Source organism: Loxodonta africana, chromosome 25 (genome assembly GCF_030014295.1).
Source record: "Loxodonta africana isolate mLoxAfr1 chromosome 25, mLoxAfr1.hap2, whole genome shotgun sequence".
Taxonomy (NCBI): Eukaryota; Metazoa; Chordata; class Mammalia; order Proboscidea; family Elephantidae; genus Loxodonta; species Loxodonta africana.
The window spans coordinates 5,824,632-5,849,089 of NC_087366.1; positions in this window are offsets into that span (position 1 = coordinate 5,824,632).

The following is a 24,458-nucleotide window of genomic DNA, read 5'->3' on the forward strand; positions in this document are numbered from 1 at the left end:
CCTCCTGTATTATTCCCTCTTTTTGATTATTGTGATCTTTTACATAATGACCTCAATGATTCCCTGTTTTGAGCAATTTTTTCTTTTTAAAATTAATCTTATTTTGTGTTTGTAATTTCCCTATTTGAGATGATATCAGGATGATCCATTCTGTGACCTTGTGTTGTGTTGGTATCTGATATTACTGGTTTTCTGACCAAACAATTTCCTTTAGTATTTCTTGTAGCTAAATTCTCTAAGCTTGTGTTTATCTGTAAATGTGTTAGTATCACCTTCATATATGAAAGAGAGTTTTCCTGGATATATGATCCTTGGCTGGCAGTTTTTCTCCTTCAGTGCTCTCTATATGTCATCCCGTTGCCTTCTTGACTGCATGGTTTCTGCTGAGTAGTCTGAACTTATTGATTCTCCTTTGTAGGAGACCTTTCTTTTATCCCTGGCTGCTTTTAAAATTTTCTCTTTATCTTTGGTTTTGGCAAGTTTGATGATAATATGTCTTGGTGATTTTCTTTTTGGATCAATCTTATATTTGATTCCAAGAGCATCTTGGATAGATATCCTTTCATCTTTCATGATGTCAGGGAAGTTTTCTGCCAACAGATCTTCAACTATTCTCTCTGTATTTTCTGTTATCCCTCTCTGTTCTGTAACTCCAATCACATGCAAGTTATTCTTCTTGATAGAGTCCCACATGATTCTTATGATTTCTTCATTTTTTTTTAATTCTTTTATCTGATTTTTCTTCAGCTATATTGTTGTCAATTCCCTGGTCCTCCAACTCTCCCACTCTGCATTCCAATTGCTCAATTCTGCTCCTCTGACTTCCTATTGACTTGTCTAATTGTGTAATTTTACTGTTAATCTTTTGGATTTCTGAATGCTGTCTCTCTATGGATTCTTGCAGCTTATTAATTTTTCCGTTGTGTTCTTGAATAATCTTTTTGAGTTCTTCAACTGCTTTATCAGTGTGTTCCTAGGCTTTTTCTGTGGATTGCCTTATTTGATTTTTGAGGTCATCCCTGATGTCTTGAAGCATTCTGTAAATTAGTTTTTTTGTATTCTGCATCTGGCAATTCCGGGATTTTATCTTCATTTGGAAAAGATTTTGATTCTTTAATTTGGGGAGTTGTAGATGCAATCATGGTCTGCTTCTTTATGTGGTTTGATATTGACTGCTGTCTCTGAGCCATCTATAAGATATTGTAATGATTTATTTTATATTTGCTCACTGAGTCTTATCTTGTTTTGGCTACTAGATTGAGCTCTCTTGATTGTTGTAGTCTTTGAATCACTTATGTGCTATTGCCAGCTGGTTTGGGCTGTTACCAGATATATAATCCTAAGAGTCTATTCACTATTCTTGAGTAGAATCTGATTTTGGGTCACCAAGTGTGTTGTGTAGACTGTCAGCTATTCACTTAGAGGAATAGTGGTGATAGTTGTGTGCACCAGATTCTAATAGCAGCAGGGGTTCACACTCCAGGGCGGGCAGGTTGCTGACAGGCTTCCCCCAAGTGCCATGGAGGTAGGTGTGTCTCTATTCCAAAAGCACTTTGGTGGGTGGGCTTTGCAGCTGTACCTTAGGCACCCAATGCATGTATCTCTACAGGTTGGTCAGTGTCACTATCCTCAGACGCCTATGGCAGGAGGCTAGGTGGTTTGGGTGGAGCTTCGGCCCTCAGTTCCCAGTTGTGGGTCAGTGAGAGCTCTGTTTAATAGGTAGGGATATCAGACCTGGGAAACTTGTCTTTCCAGTAATCCACTAAAACAATTACAGTCAGATCTCTATCAGAGTTGCCTTTGCATTATAATAGCCACCTTGTTGCCTATAGAGATGAAAGCCCAAGACTGTGGATCTCATATGCTTGGCTGGAGCTGGTCCTGTATTTTTAGTCCGATTTCGGTAAGTCAGGGAAGGATTTTTGGTCCCTGGGTTTTTTGTAGCTCCTTCTCTCAGGCCAGGAGAATGGGTTCAGAAAAGACAAAAAAAAAACAAAAAACAAAAAACACACAGATCACTTTACTCTCTGGCCCAGGAAATTCCAAAGTTAATGAAGCCACCTAGGAAGGAGAGGGGAGGGGAGCGATCAGATAGGTAGGAGAGAGTAGCACCCAGAAATATAGACAAAGTTACTATCTTGCTTGGTGATGACCGTTTTATCTGAGATTCCCGAGGGGGGCGTGTAGCCTGTGTGCATTGGCTGGGTTGAGATTGCCCCCGATTGTCAGGCCCGCATCCTGTGCTTGTGCTGTCTCAGAAGCCATGGTCGGTTCCTCCGCTCCCAGTCCAAAGCCCAGTGCCAAAGTTCCCCGGCTAGGACACTGCACTCCAGGCTCCAAAACCAGTTGCTGCCTCCTGGGGACTTCTCCTCCTGTCAAACATGTCGCTGCGTTGCCTGTGTGCACTGGCTGGGCTTCCCCTGAGGTCACTTCTGGGGGCTAGGGCTGCATCCTGTGTTTGCGCCGTCTCAGGAAGCCATGCTCAGGTCCCCTGAACACAGTCCAAAGCCTGGCACCAAGGTTTTCTGACTGAGACGCTGACTTCAGGCTCAAAAACAGTCACTGCTTCCCCATGGTTGTTTGTTCTCTTGTTAGCTCCGTCAGTGTGCAGCCTGCTTGCGCTGGCTGAGTCTCTACGGAGGTTACCCCAGGGGGCTAGGGGTTAGGGCTGTGTCCCGTGCCTGCCCCACCTCAGCAAGCCACAATCAGCCCCACCACTTGGCACCCAGGAGCACGAGGGCTCAAGGCTGTGGCATGTGTCGCCGGTTCCAGAAGCAGTCACTGCTTCAGGGTGCAGCTTTTTGCTCCCCTGTCACTCAGGTCAACTCTTTCGATCTGTGTTTGATGGCTGGAGTTCATAGATTGTCATGTATGTGATCGATTCACTTGTTTTTCCAAGTCTTTGTTGCAAGAGGGATCTGAGGTAGCTTCTACCTAGTCAGCCATCTTGGCCCCACCTCCTTGCTAAGATCTTTTGATGAGCATAAGTATTTAATTTTTAGGTGATTTAGTTATCTATTTTGCCTTCTGTTGTTCAGATGTTTTTCGTTTTGTTTGATAATCTAAAATCATTATTCTTGATGTTTTGTTTCTAACTAAAAATAACTTTTAATTCAATCTGACATGACTTATCTTCTAAGTGGTGTATTGAAAATGTGTACATTTGTTTTTATAATTGATATAATTTTTTGTTTTATGAGCTGTGTTCTCTTACTCTTTGACTTGAAAGTAATGCTTATTGTTTTGTAATTGTACTGATAAATTATTCGTTAATAGAAAATAACATTAAGCCTGCATTTTCTGAGTGACTAAGTCAAGAACGAAAAAAAAATATGATTTTTACCACACCATAAAATTGTTTCTTCCACATTTTTAAACATGAACACTATGGTAATTATAAGAGAGGTTAGAATGCTACTTAAGTTCAGGGCACAATAATTACATATAAAAGGAAGTTCTATCCTCCAGAGAAAGCTCCTCCTGGAGAAAGTAAAATGTAAGGCAAGAATTGAGGACTGAGTAAGAACCAGACAAAGGATGTGGATGGAAGTAGAGTACAGCAAATAGAAGTCACACATTATACCAACTACTGAGAGTCCACAGAATTTCTATGGAGCATTATCTACCTGTCTTCCAAACTGATGAGTGAGCATTCTCATTTTGGCTGACCAGTATCTAAACTCTCAATTTGAGGCAAATCTGAAAATAAATGGGAGCAGGGTGCCACCTCTAACTAAGAAAGACAATGTGGCCAGAAATTTTCTCTCCTTGTACATGGTCAGTAGGATCACGTGCCTTAGTCAGATGAGGCAACATAGCAAAGCAAGAGCCATGTAACCTGTTTCTGACAGTGTGAATTCAGGCAAGTTAGTTATACCTTATGCTTCAACTCCTCAAATGTAAAACGAGGATAAAACAGGCAAAATAACCTTCTCTAACCCCTTGGTTTATTATAAGGATTGAGTGAGTTAAAATATTTAAAATACTTAAAGCACAGCTGCAAGACATGGTAAGCATTGCATCTGCTAAACAGAAAAAGAAAAAAAAAAAAACTACTGCAGGAGTTTGAGTCCTGATGGAGTGACTCAGTGTTACAGAAACCTTTAGCAATTATTCAAGATGGAATAATTTGGAAATGGATAATGGCGATGGTTGCACAACATAATAAACACAATGTCACTGAATTGTACATATAAAAAATGCTGAAAGACAAATGTTTTATTATGTATATACATCCCACAATGCTCCTTAGAAGAAGGGATGGTGAGACTAGTCTCATATATTTTGAACATATTATCAGGGGAGATCAGTCCCTGGAGAAGGACCTCATGCTTGGTAAAGTATAGGGTCATTGAAAAAGAGGAAGAGAATGAGATGGATTGACACAGTAGCTGCAACAATGGGCTAAATTATAACAATAATTGTGAGGATGGTACAGGACTGGGCAGTGTTTTGTTCTGTTGTACATAGGGTCTTTATCAGTTGGAACTGGCTCGACGGCACCTAACAATAACTTCTCACAATAAAAAATAAAATAATACCTTTCAAGCAAGTTTCCAGTGGCACAGTGGTTGATTCCAAGGTGGCCAAACACAGTGATTCAGTGGAGACTGTGCGGTGGCTATAGTGACAATGTGGACGTCTCTGGGGTAGGCAGTCTGTGCATCAGGATGTCGGCTGCGCCTTCTCTCCCTTGGTTCCTGTTTGTTCCTGCTCCTCCGGCTTTCCCTTTGGTCCTCTGAGGTACTAAAAACCTTCCCCCCAAAATGTCCTTTTCTGTTTTAGTTAGATTGTTTCTCTTTTTGCCAATAAGAACCCTGATTTACGTTAAAGAAAAAAAAACAAACCCATTGCCATCGAGTCGATTCCGACTCACAGTGACCCTATAGGACATAGTGGAACTGCCCCATAGAGTTTCTGAGGAGTGTCTGGTGTATTCAGACTGCTGACCTTTTGGTTAGCAGCCATAGTTCTTAACCACTATGGCACCAAGATTTTAACTAGGCACTCTATGTTTTATGATACATTCCACACACACTCATAATTAAAATCATACGTTTAAAATTGATCAGCTAGATTGCAGACTCCATGAAAGGAGAAGGTCTCTGCCAGCTATATTCTCTGTGGTATTCCCAATATATAGAATAGTTATGGCTATTTGGAATAGAATAATTGTGTGTTGAAATAAGTGGGCGGATACGAATGAATATTTTTTTTTTTAATGGACAAAATGAAAGAACAGCAATCTAGTGCCAGTTACCCCAAAAGGAATAAAATTTGAGCTAAAAATATGCATTTTATCTCCTATTGTAATGGTAAAGGGATAGAGCTGGTGAGAGACTTGAGCAAGGGTTTCTATTTTTAAAAGACCCTAGAAGTGTTTCAAAATGTTCACTAGAATACAAAAAAGCCTTGAAGTACAAATGCAAATTACTTAACCTTGCAATAAGAATCTGAATGTCCTTTGTGAATTGTGATAGCTTCTCAAAAATCTGCTATTCTAAGAGGACAAATTGCACACTTTATGCAGATGTCACTAGGGAATACTTGCTACAGCTTGAACGAAGGGTTGTCTGTGGTGTGTTGGGAAATAAATTATTGTCACAAGCACATACAAAGCAAACCTAACAATACATGATCCACAGGATTCTTATTGATTTCAGTTTAATTTTTCAAAATTCAGAAACTCAATCTATATGTAATAACAGAAAGAGAAGTTTGCCAGATGATTGGTTCTTTGAAGTTTTCAGGAGTTCTGAAATTCTTAAGAAACAGCTTTGAATAATCCAGTACAATTGAACTATTTGCATTGACTGGGGTAAAGTAAAAGACTGTTAGCTTCAAATCATTTAACCTTTAAAAGAACAAATAAAGAGGCATAATGTGAGGAAATGAGTGTGCTTTTACCAAAAAGCAAGGGCCTTAAATACATTTCTGAAATAATTTATTACAACTTCATTTACAAACCCTATGGGTAAAATTTCCTGAGCTTTGAATTCCACCCTTCCACTCTCAGCTATGAAGGGGCCCTCTGCTTTTATAATGAACCCAGAGTTTCAGGTGAGTCCACTAAGCTTCATGCCTTTTACCTCAGCATAATCAGATCTCTTCACCCATTTTTTTCCTCTCCTTCATGCTTCAGGGAGAAAAACAAAAGTCGTAATTAGGAACTGGTTCCCATCTTTTCCCACTTCCCCTTCTTGTTTCTTCAAAGATTCTCTTTCATTGATGCATCCACAGTCTATATCCTCTACCTCTTTATTCTCTTGTATGCCCATCTCCTCTCTGATATACGTAATCATTTCATCACTTTTGACATTTTTATTAACAAGTCATTTTTTTAACATTATCTTCATGACTGTCTTGAATAAATTGCCTTAGTCAACAACATTCTTGCAGTTCCTATTTTAGTCCAACCTGTTGCTTTCCAGCCGATTCCAACTCGTAGCAACCCTGTAGAACAGAGTAGAACTGCCCCATAAGTTTTCCAAGGAGCAGCTGGTGTATTTGAACTGCAGATTGGTTAACAGCCAAACTCTTAACCACTGTGCTACCAGGGCTTCTATTTTTTAGTTCCAGAAATCCATAATATCATTATGCTCCTGAAGTCATTGCTGTTGACAATCTTTAATGGCCTACTAAATGTTAAATACAAAGATTATCTTTCATGATTTCTCATAATATCTAGATTTTTATCACCAACTTTTAAAAAATATTCCTCCATTTACTAGCAAGATGGTGTACTGTTTTAAATCTGCTATCTCTGTCAATTTTCTCTATTTCAGTCTCATTCTTCCTTCTTCAGGGCAAAATGTGATTCTCTATAGGAGTCGAGATTTTCAGAATCACGTAAGAAATTTTGTCAGATTAGGAATATTTTCAACCTCTAGATTATGAGGTAACTAGCCTAGCCTTAAAAGAACCAGTGTAAGTAGGTTGAAAAAAATAACTGCTCTGGTCAGTCAGTGTTACTAATGGTATTATGCTATTTTCTTTAGATGAGTTATTCAATTAAAGAGGAAAAAAGGTTGAGAGTTATCACAGTATTAAGGAAATATGAGACAGCACATTGAAAACCGCAGCTTTGTGAGCATGTAAACATGAGAGAATTTCACTCTTGTCCAGTTATTTCCTCCAATTATACTAAGTTATATCTTCTTTTATCCCCATTGCAGATATTTTATCGTATTTTGGGAAGATTCCTTGATTTCCTGGCCCCTTTCAGTTATTAAAATCTCATCCAACTTAAAGCCACATTCTCATATCTCATTTAAAGTTTTCTTTCCCTCCATTATTAATTGTGCTAGTGACCCAAAGATCCTGAAGTACATACAGGAGAATGTTTTTGTTTTTCTTTTTTTCGCCTCTCTTTCACCTATGCTGTGTTGAAATGATAAGAGTACAGAAAAGGATACATTGTCAATTGGTCTTTAATTTAGGTCTAGTATGATTACTTTTTTCTGGCTCACACTGGATAATAATGATAACCTCTTTGTAGCAGTTATCCAAATGTTGCTATTCTCACTGGGCACAAGTTAGAGATCTTCAAAGTGCCCTGAGGTAGTAACTACCCACTGCAGAGTTCCTTGAACTTGAATTCTTTAACCAGATTTAACTCAACCCTTTTTCAGCTCCTGCTCCTAGAGATGTGCCCCAAACCTAAGGCATTTATTAAGCCATATGAAAATATATAAATAATAAGCTAATAGTGGATATAAAATGGAATCATAAAAACTACTCCATGAATCAAAAGTGCACACAAAAGATAAAGAAATAGATGGAAACATAGAAAGCAACTACGTCCACACATATATAAGCAACAAATTTTTGACAAAATTGCCTAGACAAATCAATAGAAAAGGGATTGACTTTTCAACAAGTGGTGTTGGTGCTATTAGACATCCATATGCAAATACATAAACTTTGAACCACACTTTGCGTCAAATACAGGGATTAACATGAAATGGATTATAGACCTAAATATAAAACCTAAAATAATAAATCTTCTAGATGACAATACCCTGAAAAATCTTTGCAGCTTGTTTAGACAGAATGCAATAAGCACGAATCACAAAATAAAATGGTTGGTAAATTAAACTTCATCAATATAAAAACTTTTGTTTTTCTAAAGATACTGATAAGCAAATTAAAAAAGGGAATAATAAGCTGACATACTATATTTCTAGAACACATTTATGATAAAAAGCTCTTATGCAAAGAATGTTAATAGCTCAGTAATAAGAAAATGAACAACTCTGTTAAAATATATGCAATCAACTTCAACAAACATTTTCGGAAAGAAGATATACCCATGGCAAATAAGTACATGAAAGGGGCTCAACATCATTAGTAATTAGGGAAATGCAAACTAAAATTACAATGAGATCTCATCTCATACCTATTAGAATGGGGGGAAAAAAAACAGACAATATCAAGAGTAAATAAGAATCAGGAGTTAAAAACTAAAAGTCTACTTCTGGTGCAATTTTTTTTTTTTTTTTAATCTGGCTAAACGTTTTCTTTTCAATATAAAAAATGATGTAGTCCTTTTCATTATCCTATACCAAAAAAAAAAAAAAAAAAACCCAGTGCCGTCAAGTCGATTCCAACTCATAGTGACCCTACAGGACAGAGTAGAGCTGCCCCATAGAGTTTCCAAGGAGTGCCTGGCTGATTCAAATAGCCGACCCTTTGGTTAGCAACGGTAGCACTTAACCACCACACCACCAGTGTTTCCTTCATTAATGTATATTCTGAATATATATGTGTGTATATTTTTATATATATATATATATAATTGGCTAAAGCATACACATACATATGTATGTACATATAAATTTATATACATATGAAGAGCCCTGGTGGTGCAATGGTTAAGTGCTCACTTGCTAGCTGGAAGGTAGGAGGGAGAAAAGACCTGGTAATCTCCTTCTGTAAATATTACAATCTGGGAAACCCTATGGTGAATTTTTACTGTCATAAATGGTCGCTATGAGTTGGAATTGACTTGATGGCACACAACAACTACAACTCTCTCTCTCTTTCTTTCTCTCTCTGTTTTTGATTGTCCAATTCAAAATGTCCCTGAGAGAGAGAAACACCTAACTCAAATGTAAGAAGAAAATTAGGGTTTTAATAAATTAATACCTATCTTATCATATAAGTTCTTGAGCACTACCACAGCAGAAAGTATAATGAAGTGCAGAAAGAATCACTCTGATGTAAACTACTAAAAATACTGATCTCTACAAGATTGATACATTGGCCTCTCATGTACCAAAATTTTATTACCACCATTGATGTGGTTTTACCAAAATTATGAATAAATCTTGTACAATAAACAAAAGACCAAATCTGTTTCCGTTGAATTGATTTTGACTCATAACGACTCTGTAGGACAGAATAAGGCTGGCCCATGGAGTTTCCAAGGAATGCTTGACGGATTCAAACTGCCAACCTTCTGGTTAGTAGCTGTAGCTCTTAATCACTATGCCATTAAGGTTTCCAAGTCTTGCATACAAAAAAAAAAACCCACTGCCGCGGAGTAGGTTCTAATTCATAGCAACCCTATAGGACAGAATAGAACTGCCCCACAGGGTTTCCAAGAAGCACCTGGTGGACTTGAACTGTCAATCTTTTGGTTAGCAGCTGTAGCACTTAACCACTATGCCACTGGGGTTTCCAAGTCTTGTATAGATCCCTGTAAAATAATAATAATAATCTTCTTTAGATATGCACAGATATTGCCATCCTCAAATTTCAAATATGTGTTAGTGGTTATGATTAATATTAGCTTGTCTTTTGTAAAGAAATAGTGCTGTGTTGTAACATTTTAAGAGACTGAATATTTTTATTGTGTAGGAATATCCCCCTTTTTGTATACTATCTCAAATCTACTCTTTGTGAGAAACACAGGTCCATTGCTGAGACTACATAAAATATCTCCAAAAATTCCCAAAGTGGCCACTCTGGGGAAATTCTGGCCATGCATCCCTTTAAGGATCACTTCTAAAGATATATAGCAACACAAAAGGAACACTTTTGGAAATTTTAATACGTATTTCTAGGCAGCAAATTTTAAAAACAGCTGTGTCTTGTCTCAGCTTAAGCAACCACTTTATGAATGTAATTATCTTACTTCAAATTTTGTAGAACTGAAAAGTTTCTTCCACTGAAAACTTATTTATTTACTATGACCAAACATTAAATTTTGACCAAAAGTAACAAACCCTCTCTGCAATGTCTTTGGTTTATATACTTTAGAAATGTGATTTATTTAAATATAAACACTTTCTAGAATTTATATGCTTCTTCAATTAAAAATGAAAATAGCAACATGATTTCATACATAAATAAAAATAATATTCATTGGAATTTGTAATGTGTATTGGGAGGGCACAGTGAGAAATATCTATCACGAAATGTAAAGAGATTGTCCCTAAGCCAATGTCATGCTTATAAACTGTAGGGGGTACATTTAGGGAGGGAAAGGAAACAGAGAATACACTACTCTTAGTTCTGTCATTACCAGTCGTAGAGCTAGAAATTATCACAAAGAAATGAAATGTTCAGATATTAGAATAAGATTCCAAAAACATGGTTTTAAATTGGTGGTATTAAAATCTTCTGAGATGAATTTTAAAAAATGCAAATTCTATTTTTTTTTTAAACATTTCCCAGGAATTTTTTTCCCCCCGTATCTATGACTATGGCAGGTTCTGGGTGGCATATATGGTGAAGTACTCAACTATTGACAGAAAGGTTGGCAGCTCAAAGCCACCCAAAAGCAACTTAGAAGAAAGTCTTGGTGATCTGCTTCCAAAAGGTCACAGCTGTGAGAACCCTGTGGAGCGGGGATCTACTCTGCAGCACCTGGAGCAGCCACGAGTCGGAATCAACCGGACAGGACTTGGTAACGCAGGGGTCTGTGTTTTTGTCTGTCTACAACTAGATAAATAGACTCACCTTGATTTGGGGACCTAAATTCTGGAACCAAAAGTTTTAATCCAAATCCTTAATTTGAATCTCTGGAGAAGAGATCCAGTGTATTTGAAGAGCTACAGCTGCTAACTAAAAGGTCGGCAATTCGAATCCACCAAGCGTTCCTTGGAAACCCTGTGGGCAGTTCTACTCTGTCCTGTAGTGTCGCTGTGAGTGGGAATCCACTCGAAGGCAACGGGTTTGGATTGGTCTGTGTGATATAGTATAAAGTATTTCTGTATATGTATATATAGAAAATTTCCAGGAAAAGAGCTCAGAACATGCATTACAGATAGTACCCGCCGTAATGACAGAGTTCCCTTCCAACGACTCCACTGTAAGTCAGCTCTGAACTAAATCGGGTATCTCATTTTTTTTTTTTTTTTAGTTTTTGTTATTATTGCCTTTTAATATCAGTAACTTTATAAATCATAACATTGAACATCTTCAAGTGAAAATTTGGGAATGATAACATCAGCAAATTATTCACTGTAACATTCTGTGTAGCACATACTACTAAGGATAAAAAAAAAAAAAAAAAACCCACTGCCAGCAAGTAGATTCTGATTCGTATCGACCCTATGGGACAGAGTAGAGCTGCCTCATAGGGTTTTCAAGGGTGTAAATCTTTATGGAAGCAGGCTGCCACATCTTTCTTCCCTGGAGCAGCTGGTGGGTTCGATAAGATGTATTTTTTTTTAAAAAAAAGACAGTCGTAAATACCTTATGTTGTAACTTGAATACTTCGTACGTTAGGGAGTATTGAGAAATCACCGAAATTCAGAAAGGCCAAAATCTTCTTCTGAGAATTAAAAAAAATAAATTCCAGTACATCAGTTCTAGGGATTAAATACTTATTCTTTTAAACACTAGCCTGGCAAATTCTATCTATATCTAAACTATAAAAAAACAAAAAAGCGAAACTCATTGCCATCAGTCGATTCTGACTCAGAGTGACCCTATAGGACTGAGTAGAACTGCCTCATAGGATTTCCTTTTGGTTAGCAGCCTGAGCTCTTAACCACTGTACTACCAGGGCTCCATCCATAGTTATCTAAAATTTGTGAAGCATTTAGCAAATAATTAACAGGTTTTTTATATAGAACTTATATTTAGAGCAGTTTTAGAAATTTTTTTTTTTAGGTTTACGGAAAAATTGAGCAGAAAGTACAGATCTTTCTCATATATTCTCTTCCACCCACTTCACACACCATTTCCCGTTATTAACATCTTTCGTTAGTGTGAATTATTTGCTATAACTGATGAACCAATATTTTTACATTATTATTGACTAAAGTCTATAACCTACATTAGGGCTCATTCTTTGTGCTGTACAGTTCTGTAAGTTTTAAAAATACATAATGTCATGTGTCCACAATTATGGTATCCTACAAAGTAGTTTCATTGCCTGAAAATTGCCTGTGCTCCACCTATTCACCCCATCCCCTAACCTTGAACCCCTGACAAGCATTGATATTTTTACTATCTCCATAGTTTTACCTTTTCCATAGTGTCATATAGTTGGAATCATATAGTATGTAGCCTTTTCAGACTAGCTTCTTTCAATTAATAACATGCATTTAAGGTTTTGTCCTGTATTTTCATGGCTTGATATCTCACTTCCTTTAATTTCTGAATAATATTCCATTTTATGGATGTGCTACAGTTTATCACTCACTTATTGAAGGACATCTTGGTTGCCTCCAAATTTTGTAATTATAAATAAAGTGGAGCCCTGGTGGCACAGTGGTTAAAAACTCGGCTGCTAACCAAAAGGTCTCCAGTTCAAATCCACCAGGTGCTCCTTGGAAACCCTATGAGGTAGTTCTACTCTGTCCTTTAGGGTTATTAGTCAGAACCAACTCGATGGAACCTAACAATGACAAGAGCAATGAATAAAGTTGCTAGAAACACTCATGTGTGGTTTTTTTTGTATACATGTACTTTCAACTCCTTTGGATAAATAACTGTAAACATGATTACTGAATCACATAGTAGCCCATGTTTAGCTTTGTGAGAAACAATCATACTCTCTTCCATAATGTCTACATCATTTTGCATCCCTCCCAGAAATGAATGAGTTTTCCTGTCGCTCCACATCCTTGCCAACATTTGGTGTTGTCAGTGTTCTGTACTTTAGCCATTCTAATAGGTGAGGAGCCCTGGTGGCACAGTGTCAAAAGCTCGGCTGCTAACCAAAAGGTTGGCAGTTCAAATCTACCAGCCACTCCTTGGAAACCTTGTGGGGCAGTTCTACTCTGTCCTATAGGGTTGATGTGAGTCAGAATGACTGTTTTGTTTTGTTTTTAATAGGTGGGTAGTGGTATCTTTTTGTTGTTTTAATTTGCAATTCTCTAATGGCATATGTTAAGAAATCAAATGACATACATTGCATTGGGCAAATCTGCTGCAAAAGACCTATTTAAAGTGTTTAAAAGCAAAGATGTCACATTGAGGACTAAGGTGCACCTGACTCAAGCCATGTTATTTTCAATCACCTCATATGCATGTGAAAGCTGGGCAGTGAATTAGAAAGACCAAAGAAGAATTGATGCCACACTCAATGGTGGAATATAAGCTTGGTTTACCACACGACAGTGTGCTGGCAACAAAAACAATGGTGCTGCATCTCATTTAGAATTCTCTTTTTGTTATAATTGGATGTATAAACCATTAAAAATACTGACCCATAAGAATTTTTGCCTAAATATCAGTGATTATTTGAAATTATTTGAGCCTTTGGTTTATGGCCATGTGACAATTGAAAGGATTAAGGGGAAATGATTTTAACAAAACCCTGGTGGTGTAGTGGTTAAGTGCTACGGCTGCTAACCAAGGGGTCAGCAGTTCAAATCCACCAGGCGCTCCTTGGAAACTCTATGGGGCAGTTCTACTCTGTCCTATAGGGTCACTATGAGTCAGAATCGACTCGATGGCACTGGGTTTGGTTTTGATTAATTTATATTAAAACAATAGTCTTCTATGTCTTTAAGAAAATATTCCTAATGAATATTATAAAACTGTCCACGGATTCCATTTAAACCCATTTCTAGGTATGCCGTAAATGTAATTGTCAATAACCTTTATCAATATTCGAGGCTGCAACCTTCATAGTAGCATCTTTCAGAATAAACATTTGTAATTGATTTCAGTGACAAAACTCCAAATTAAATTCAGAATACAATGTTTATATTTCCTCTTGTTTCAGTATAGTCCATTAATACTCGTAAGGATAATATTTGCTTTATTGACAGTGTTTTGAACCTTTGATTACCGTAGGCTGAAAATATTAAGTTCTGATATTTTGACTTTGGTCTTGTCTTTAAAATGAAAAATTAAAGCAACCAGCAGAAGTAGCTTTAAAAAATTATATGGACTGCCAGGAGAATGAACAAAGCTGGACTGCCAGAAGAATGAACAAAGCTGTCTTGGAAGAAGGTATAGCCAGAATATTCCTTAGAAGTGAGGATGGCGAGACTTCCTCTCATGTACTTTGGACATGTTATTAGGAGGGATCAGTCCCTGGAGAAGGACATCATGCTTGGTAAAGTAGAGGGTGAGTAAATAAGAGGAAGACCCGCAACGAGACAGACTGACACAGGGCAGCAACAATGGACTTAAACAACAACCATTGTTGGCACAGGGTGCACAGGACTGGACAGTGTTTTGTTGTCTCATGCATAGTGTTTTTATGAGTTGGATCTGACTGGACAACACCTAACACATAGCATACACAATGACATATGATGTTGCGTATCTTTTCATGTGCTTATTTGCCCTCTTCTTTGGTGAGATGCCTGTCCAGATCTTTTGCCTATTTTGTAACTGGGTTGTTTGCTTTCTTATTGTTGAGCTTTAAGGTTTTGTATGCAAGTCCTTTATCAGAGGTATGTTTTGCAAATATTTTCTGCTAGCCTGTGGCTTGTGTTTTTATTCTTTTAATTATCATTTTTCAGTGTTATATGACCAAAATATTTTAGAAGACATGAATTCTTTTGGAAAAAAAAAATAATGAAGCTTGAAAGAGGCTTATAAAGCTATGGCTTTTATTTTTCATATATGAACACCCTGTTTATAGTTAAATTTCTAAGTTCCATTCTGGGGAAAGTCATCTATTGGGCATGACAGAGTTGATGTGTTTTCCTAGTCTAATCATTAATGTTTTGACTATCTATGTAACACTGACGGCATTCTGTTGTTTGAATGGCAAAATATTTATCATGTCTTTGTTAACTGTATAATATATAATACAAGGACTAAGATCATATATTTAACTTTATATGTCCATCAGCTATGCTTTTTTTCATAGTTGTTTTATCCTTGTAACATTGTGTGTCAATCAACTATGCCACGATAATGCTACATAACAAAACACTTCAAAACTCAATTTTTAAATGATAATTATTTATTCTCCCTTGCGTGACTGTGGACCACATGGTTGATTGATTTTGAATCAAACTGGGATCAGCTGGACCTGGCTCCACACTTCAGGTTGGGTCCAGGTCTGCTCCATCTATCACTCAACATCATTTAACTAACAAACTAGCTGTGAATGTTCTTCTCATGGAGATGTTAGAAGCTGTAAAAGAGCCCTCGTGACCGCACAAGTGTATTTCAAGCTACCGTTGGTGTCATATCTTCTCCCTTCCTGTTGGTCAAAGCAAGTCGTATGGCCAATTGTATGAGGAAGTACACTCCATCCGTCATATGGTTTTGGCAAAGTATGAACACACAATATTGCTAGAAGAGGAGCAGAGGACTGTGATAAACAATTTAGCGTACCATATGTGATATGCTATTAGCATCACTGGGTTTAGAGTAAGAAGACCCAGATTGAAGTCATGATTCTATCAGTTTCTTACCAGGAAATATAGATAGCTACCATAGATTTGATTCCAACTTATGGTGACCTTATGTTCAAAACACTGCCTGGTCCGTTGTCATCCTCATCATTATCGACCTGTATGGGTTCATCTTTGTTCTAATCCATATCACTGAGGGTCTCCCTCACCCTTGCTGGCTCTCTAATTCACCAAATATGACATCCTCTTCTAGCAATTGATACCTCTTTTTTTTTTGATGATGTGTCAAAAGCATGAGAGTCATACAATATTTTATTTTGATTCATAAGGTTTTCTTTGGCTAATTTGCAGAAGATCAACAGGCCTTTCTTCTTAGTTTGTCTTCATCTGGAAGCTCCATTGAAACCTTCCTCCATTATTAATCCTGCTGATATTTGAAATATTGGTGACATAGCTTTCAGCATCATAGCAACACACAAGCCACCACAGCAGGAAAAACTGATAAGCAGCTAGGCAATATGGCACAATGTATATCATCTGTAAAATAAGAATGATAATATCTATTTAAAAATATTTTTTTGTGTGATACAATATAACGGATATAATGTGCCTTACAATCTGTAAAGAATAACACAAGCATACCCACCACACAAGCATAGGATACCAAAATCCATTTTTGTCGACTCAATTCTGACTCATAGTGACCCTAGACGATAGAGTAGAACTTCCCCAGAAGGTTTCCAAGGCTGTAATCTTTATGGAGACAGATTGCCACATCTTTCTTCCACGAAGTGGCTGGTGGGTTCCAACCACCTACCTTTGGTTAGCAGCCAAGCACTTAACCAATGTGCCACCAGGGTTCCTAAGCATAGGTTAGGCACTTAGAAATATTCTTTGATTTGATACGGATGATGATGACTGCTAAAACAAGGTAGATAATGGTTCAAAACAAACAAGCAAAAAATCACATGAAATATTCTCCAATGTATACATCACTTTCTCTAAATCCCCAACTTGATGAATGATTTCTAAGTCAAAAAAGCATAGCAACTTTAAAATATCTCAGCAAGTGGGAGGATTCACTTCCCATTAACCCACATGTTTATATAATGCAACATTTAAATAAGATGTGCTCCCCAAGGAAAAAAAAATCCTTCATGGCACAGATGGAGAACATAATACGCATATATAAAAAAAATGTGCACTATAAGAAGGCTAAAGAAATTCATATGTTAAAGCTGGTATTGATGCTTTGCTTAAAGTTTATATATAAATGAAGACCACAAATTCATATCCTAAATACAGTGTTAAAACAAGTCAGCACAATTCTTCTTTTATAAAAATAATATAAAAGAATGAAAATTTGTCATTTAATTTACTGGAAATAAGAAATAAGCCTTCATTTTGAGCCTGTATTACCTAAAAGGAAAGTTGCCAGAGTAGCCTTGGAAATACAAAATACCAACTCATTAATAGAAGTCCTAGGAGAAATCTTAGTATAGATAGACTATACCACTGATATGATGTCAATAGGGATACTTAATGATGTTTATAATAATATCTAACATCCAAATATAATTAGACTCAGATAGATACATCTCATTAGTGGAAAAATCCATTTCTTTCATCTTTATGTGTCATATATTAGAGACGAGTAAAGGTAAGAAGGTGCCTTAGAAAAAGTGCTACTCATATTAAACACCTGGCTCTGAGTCACCTGCTGTGTGACTCTGGGAACATAATGTTTAATAGTTCTGAGCCTTTTTTACTTCATCAAGTAGGAAAATGTTATTAATTCACTTTTGAGCATTAATGTGAGTTTGAAACATGGTGATCTATGTTAAAGTGTTCATAAACTATGAACTATACATAAATATAAAATCAATTTTACTTATTGCCACAACTTTAAAATTTACAGTATTTGCAGAATCCTTGAACAGAAAAAGTTGAGACATTACAAGAGCTAATTAGTTGGTGATATTAAAATGTAACAACGCAAGCCAATATGACTTAATCCCACACTGCAAATAATTATACCAAGAGAAGAGCAATGTGTGTGCAAAAGCATTAAACACACTATGTATTAGGTATCAATTGTTGGAAAATAAACTGTCACAAAACTTACTAGCTTAAAATAACAAACTTATATTATCATAATATCTGTGGGTCAGAATTCTAGGAATGCCTTCACTGGGTGGTAGTGACTCAGGGTCTTCGTGAGGTTGTAGCCAATATATTGACCCTGGCTACAGAAGCCTGAAGGCTTCATTGGTGTTTGAATAGCTGCTGCTGAGATGGCTCACTCATATGGCTGTTCGCAGGATTCATTTGTTTGCTGGCTGTTGCAAGCAGACTCAGTTCTTTGCCACATGTGCCTTTCTAGAGGATTTCTTGAGTGTTTGCACAACATGACAGCCGTCTTTCCTCAGTGCTAGCATAATGCAAAGGAGACCTGGTGGCACAATTGGTTAAATGCTAGGCTCCAGACTGAAAGGTTGGGGGGTTGAACTCACCCAGAGACTTTGTGGGAGAAACACCTGGTGATCTGCTCATGTCAACGTTATAGCCAAGAAAACCCTGTGGGGCAGCTCTACTCTGTCATATGGTGTCACTGTGAGTCAAAATAGACTCAGTGCAAAAGAGAGAGTAAGGAAGAGGCTGAAATACCTTTTATGACCTATTCTTTTTGTTTTGTTTTGTTTTGCTGTTGTTATTAGGAATATACACAGCAAAACATTTAACAATTCAACAGTTTTTATGTGTATAATATGGTAGCATTGCTTATACTCTTCAAGTTGTGCAGCCATTCTCACCCTCCTTCTCTGAGTGGTTTCTCCCTCAATTACGTAAACTCACTGCCTCCTAAGATTCTTATCTAATATTTCAAGTTGCGATTGCCAATTTTGATCCTGTAGAGATAGTTCTTAAAAAAGTGCAGTGCTCAAGGCAAGCCTTTATTACTAGTTGAGCTAAACTGTTGTTCAGTTTTAAGATGACTTCAAGGGATGTTTTTGGTTTAAGGTTTAAAGATTACCTCAGGGTAATATATAATTTCAAGGGTTCATCCACCCTCCATCGCTCCAGAAAGTCAGTTGTTCCTAGAGGCAATTAGCCACACATTCCATTTGCTCCTGCTATTCCCAACTCACCTCTTCCTCTACTGTTCCAGGTGAGTAGAGACTGTTGTGCTTTGAATGGCTGCTTGCTAGCTTTTAAGATCCCAGGAACTACATAACAAACTGGGAAGTGGTACAGAGGCACTAAGCATGTTATTAGGCCAGTTAACTGGGATATCCCATGAAACCATACCCTAAGCCTCCAAATCAAGGAACCAATCCCATGAGGTGTTTGGTTGTACATAAACATCCTCAGCAGCTACTTTTTTTGTCGTTATTGTAAATATACCTAACACACGGCTTTTGCCAGTGCAACTATTTACAGATGTCCAACTTACTCACAGTAATTACAATAATTGGCTGTGCAACCCTATCCTTCATTAATGTGATTGTCCATCACTGTTAATCCCTGTTTTCCCCTTCTCTTCCACTCCTGGTAACCACTAATAAACTTTGGTCTCTGTATGTTTGCCTCTTTTTGTCTTTTTATGTAAGCAAGGTCATTCAAAATTTGCCCTTTTGTGATGGCTTATTTCACTCAGCATGATGTCTTCAAGCTCCATCCATACTGTGGCATGTATCAAGACTTCATTTCTCCTATTGGCTGAGTAATGTTCCACTGTATGTACCAGATTTTTTTTTTTAATCCATTCATCTGTTGATAGGCAGTTAGGTTGTTTCTGTCTTTCGGATATTGTGAATAATGCATAATGAACATTGGTGTAGAGGCTGAAATACATTTTATGACCTATGCTTGAAAGTTACACATTGTCACTTTGGCCTTATTCTTTTTGTTAGAAGCAAATCACTAAATCTGACCCACACTTAAGAAAAGGAGAATTAGACTTCATTTCCTGGAGGAAGTAGTATCAAAAACTCTGTGAACATTCTTAAAAATCACCTCAAAGTTCTGTCCTAATATTGCAACTAAAAAATATGAGTAGGTCTTATTGAGTTTATAGCCATTAAATTATTTTCTATTTTCATGGAGTTTTTCCCCAATAATTCTATGCAGCTGATATTTATCTCATGTATTATCAACAGAAACAATATCACCCCTAAAGAAGTGAAAATGGATCTGGAGAGGCAGGGTGAAAATTATTATTTTTTTTTAATTTATAAAGCATGGGTATATGATAAAATTTCATAGGAAGGTGATTATAAAAATATTCTCTAAAAGTGCTAGTTGGGAAGCAATAATTAGAAAAAAAAAGGTTGAGAAGCACTGTCAGAGTAAAGATTTAATTTGTCTAACTATTGAAATATTTTTCTACATATGTCAGACATAGTTGCTCAACAATAGTTAAATAAATAGGTAAATAGACAAATAAGTGAAAAGTCATTTATCTGGTTAATTTAACCAGCAGGTAAATCGTATGTTAATTCACACACCAAGTACAGGTACTACCTACTTACAAAGTATTCGAGTTACGATGAACCACACTTACGCTGAAACGGAGCCCCATGATAAATCAGGTACTACCTGTACTACGTATATTTACATGTTGTATGTAATGTTTCGGTATATTTAATGCTTCCAACGCCCAAAGACAAATAAATTTGGAATTTATAAAGACACTGATAATAAAAGGCAATAATAATGAAAACTAAAAACATTTATTAGACTGACTTCAGAACGAACTTAAAAATGTTATCGCTGGAATGGAACCCCATTGTAAGTTGGTGATTACCTGTAATTAAAATGATATTTAGAGAATCAGTTTAACCAAGTGCCTCCGTATATAGTATCACAAATGGTCCTCAGAGTCATCTTAGAGAATTAGATAAAGCACAAGGTAACTACTCCACTGGGTTAGCTATTATTATTGTTAATATTATTATTATTAATGCTTTTATAGTCAGATAAAATTTAATACATTTTGTATTAAATTTTGAGTTAGGTGTTTCAACAAAAGGCTTGAGTTTAATGATGCATAGCTATGAGTAATCCACGTAGATACTACTGGCAAAGAAAGAGAGTCGAGGGAGAGGCAGAAGGTTAAAAATTAATCTTCATGCTCAATCTTTTTCAAATTTAGAACAAGAACAACAAAAACCATCTATCTATCTTTTATCTATCATCTATCTATCTACTTATCTATCTCTCTATCTTAGATATTGCAGCTTCAGACTAGTTTGGCACCAAAATTCCAAGTTTCTTCTAATTTCCAAGGGTTTTTTCCTCAAGAAGCAATATGCAAATACATTCATTATCTAGTTTTAACAGTGTATTTTTAATTTCAATTTGTCTCTTCCAAATGCTATTTTGAACTTCTCTCCAATTTAAACAATGTTGTATAGTAGTTTAGAGGTTGCATTGTGGAGTTAGAAGAGCCATGGTTTTAGCACTAGCTCCATCCTTTCCCAGATGAGTGATTTATTCACACACGCGCACACACACACACACACACACAAATTGTTATTGAGTATACGCTGTGTAAGGAGCCCTGGTTGCACAGTGGTTAAGCACTCTGTTGATAACCAAAATGTCAGCAGTTTGAGCCCACCACCCACTGCTCAGCAGGAGAAAGATGTGGCAGTCTACATCTGTAAAGACTAAAACCTGTGGAGTCAATTCCGACTCATAGAGACCCTACAGGAAAGAGCAGAGCTGTGGCATAGGGTTTCTAAGGAGTGCCTGATGAATCTGAACTGCCAAACCTTTGTTTAGCATCTGTAGCACTTAACCACTACACCACCAGAATTTCCCAGTAAAGATTGCAGCCTGGGAAGCCCTATGGGGAAGTTCTACTTGTTCCTACAGGGTCACTCACTATGGCTTGACTTGGAATTGATACCCATGGGATGTTCTTGTTTCTGCTTTTTTTGTTTGTTTGTTTTGTTTTTAACCTACTATGTGTCAGGCACTGTTTTAGCAGGAGAAATATGGAATGAAACAAGATAGATATTGTTCCTGCTCCCATGGAGCCTGCATTTGAATGCACCAAGTTACCTAATCTCCCCCTAGTTCTCCATCTCCCCATATATAAAATGAAGACAGTTGTTTGAATGAAATATGATAATTTTAAAATGAATTTAATTGAAATGAATTTTTGAAATGAAATATGAGCTTAGCCTACTCTCTAGCAGATAGAGATTATTCAATAAAAGACTGATATTTCTGTGAATGTAGGATCTATCTCGCTAATTTCTCCAAAGAATTTTTTTAAATTTTAACTCTCTTTTAAATAGAATATGATACTTCCTCTTTATTTTTGAGCTTTCTGTTGCTGAATAGTGGACTATCCCATTTTGACCTATAGATTTCAAAACTATGAGCCCATGAGGAAAAGAAACTTTTTCTTGTGTGCTTATCTTTCACTCCTCTCATTGAAAAGTAATGTCTAAACAAGCAAACATATTTGTTAAACATTAATTAAATAATAAGTCATGTAAAATTGCATGCGATTGTCTTCTTATTAATCAGGTTTTTAGCTAGTTTACTTTAGCAATAAGTATTCTCTCACAAACTGAATTTTTGGGCATTATTTCAATGACAAAGCTAAAGTTGTCTAGAAGAAGGATTAAAGCCTTTGGTTAAGGACGTGGCTTCTGGGCCAGGCAGGCTAGATACAAATACCAACTCTATCACTACAAACCCATGTAACCTTGGGGAAAGCCCATAACCCTCTAATACTTAGTTTTCTCATCAACAAAGTGGAGATAATAATATACTTCTTCATAGGGTTATTTTGAAGGTCTAATGAAAAGGTTGAAAGTAGCTGATACAGAATAAATGTAAACTACAGGGACAATTATTGATAGTAATAAGAGATGCTGTTGTTGTTGTTGTTGTTGTTAGGTGCAATCGAGTCGGTTCCGACTCATAGTGACCTTATGTGCAACAGAACTAAACACTGCCCGGTCCTTTACCATCCTCACAATCGTTGTTAGACTTGAGTCCATTGTTGCAGTCACTGTGTCAATCCATCTAATTGAGGATATTCTTTTTTACTGACCTTCTACTTTACAAAACATGGTGTCCTTCTCCAGGGACTGGTCCCTCCCTGTAACATGTCCAAAGTATGTGAGATGAAGTCTTTCCATACTTACTTCTAATGAGCATTTTGGCTGCACTTCTTCCAAGACAGATGTGTTCATTCTTTTGGCAGCCCATGGTATAGTCAATATTCTTCGCCAACACCATAATTCAAAGGCTTCGATTCTTCTTTGGTCTTCCTTATCATCATCCAGCTTTCACACGCATATGAGGCAATTGAAAATAGCATGGTTGGGTCAGGTGCACCTTAGTCCTTAAAGTGACATCTTTGCTTTTGAACACTTCAAAAAGATCTTTTGCAGTAAATTGCCTGATGCAATGTGTCATTTAATTCCTTAACTGCTGCTTCCATGGGTGTTGATTGTGGATCCAAGTAAAATGAAATCCTTGACAACTTCAAACTTTTCTCCACTTATCATGATGTTGCTTATTGGTCCAGTTGCAAGAATTTTTGTTTTCTTTATGTTGAAGTGTAATCCATACTGAAGGCTGTAGTCTTTGATCTTCATCAGCAAGTGCTTCAAGTCCTCTTCGCTTTCAGCAAGCAAAGTGCCATCTGCATATTGCAGGTTGTTAATCAAAATGGGTACAATAAACAAATGGCTTTATTATAAAAGGTATACATGTTAAGAAATGTGCTTAGATGCATGGAACAGAAAATCTAGGGATTTAACCAATGTATAAAGTTTTATTTTATCATACGTAACAAGTCCAGAGGTAGGTAGTACAGGGTTACTATTGATGCTCCAGAATGACATCAGAAACTGAGTCTTCTATCTTTCTCCCCAGCCATCTCCTGTGTCCTACGCTCCAGTATGGCTTCTGAGGTAATAGTCATGACTAGGCCGTCATCTATAGAGAGTATGCAAGAAGAAAGGGGGAATAGAAAAAAAGGTACACCTCACAGTTCAGTTGGAAGCTTTTATAAAGATTTCTCAGAAGCTCTACCTACTAACATCCATTTGTAGCTCATTACTATAGGCACTGGTGGCACAGTGGTTAAGAGATCAACTGCTAACCAAAAGGTTTGACAATTGAAATCCACCAGCTGCTTCTCAGAAGCGCTACGTAGCAGTTCTACTCTGTCCTATATGATTGCTCAGAGTCAGAATTGACTCGACGGCAACAAATTTGTTTTGTTTATAACCAATTCTTATCTGCTAGAGAAGCTTGGATATTGTTACCACAAATGAAATCAAGTTTTATTTTTTTAGGGGAAAAATATTGGACAATCAAGTAGCAGATCTCTATTTTTTTCAGATTTTCTCAGAAAAGAAGATTCAACATTTGGCTAGAGTTAGCTTAAATAGGCAATTTATTCAGATAAACAGAAAAGTGGCAATAAGAGACCCATTTTAATGTTTAAATTTACGGCACTTTGCACAGGTGAAATCTTAAATATCCAGAGTATTCTAGCAGATGTTGCCACCTTTTCTATAGATTTTGCCAATAATTTATATAACTGCTCATTATGTGGCTTGATTCAAGGTTTCTAGTACACAGGCAGTCAATTTTCATGCCACAGAGCTGTAATAGGAGGCCAAACATATTTTAACTAGT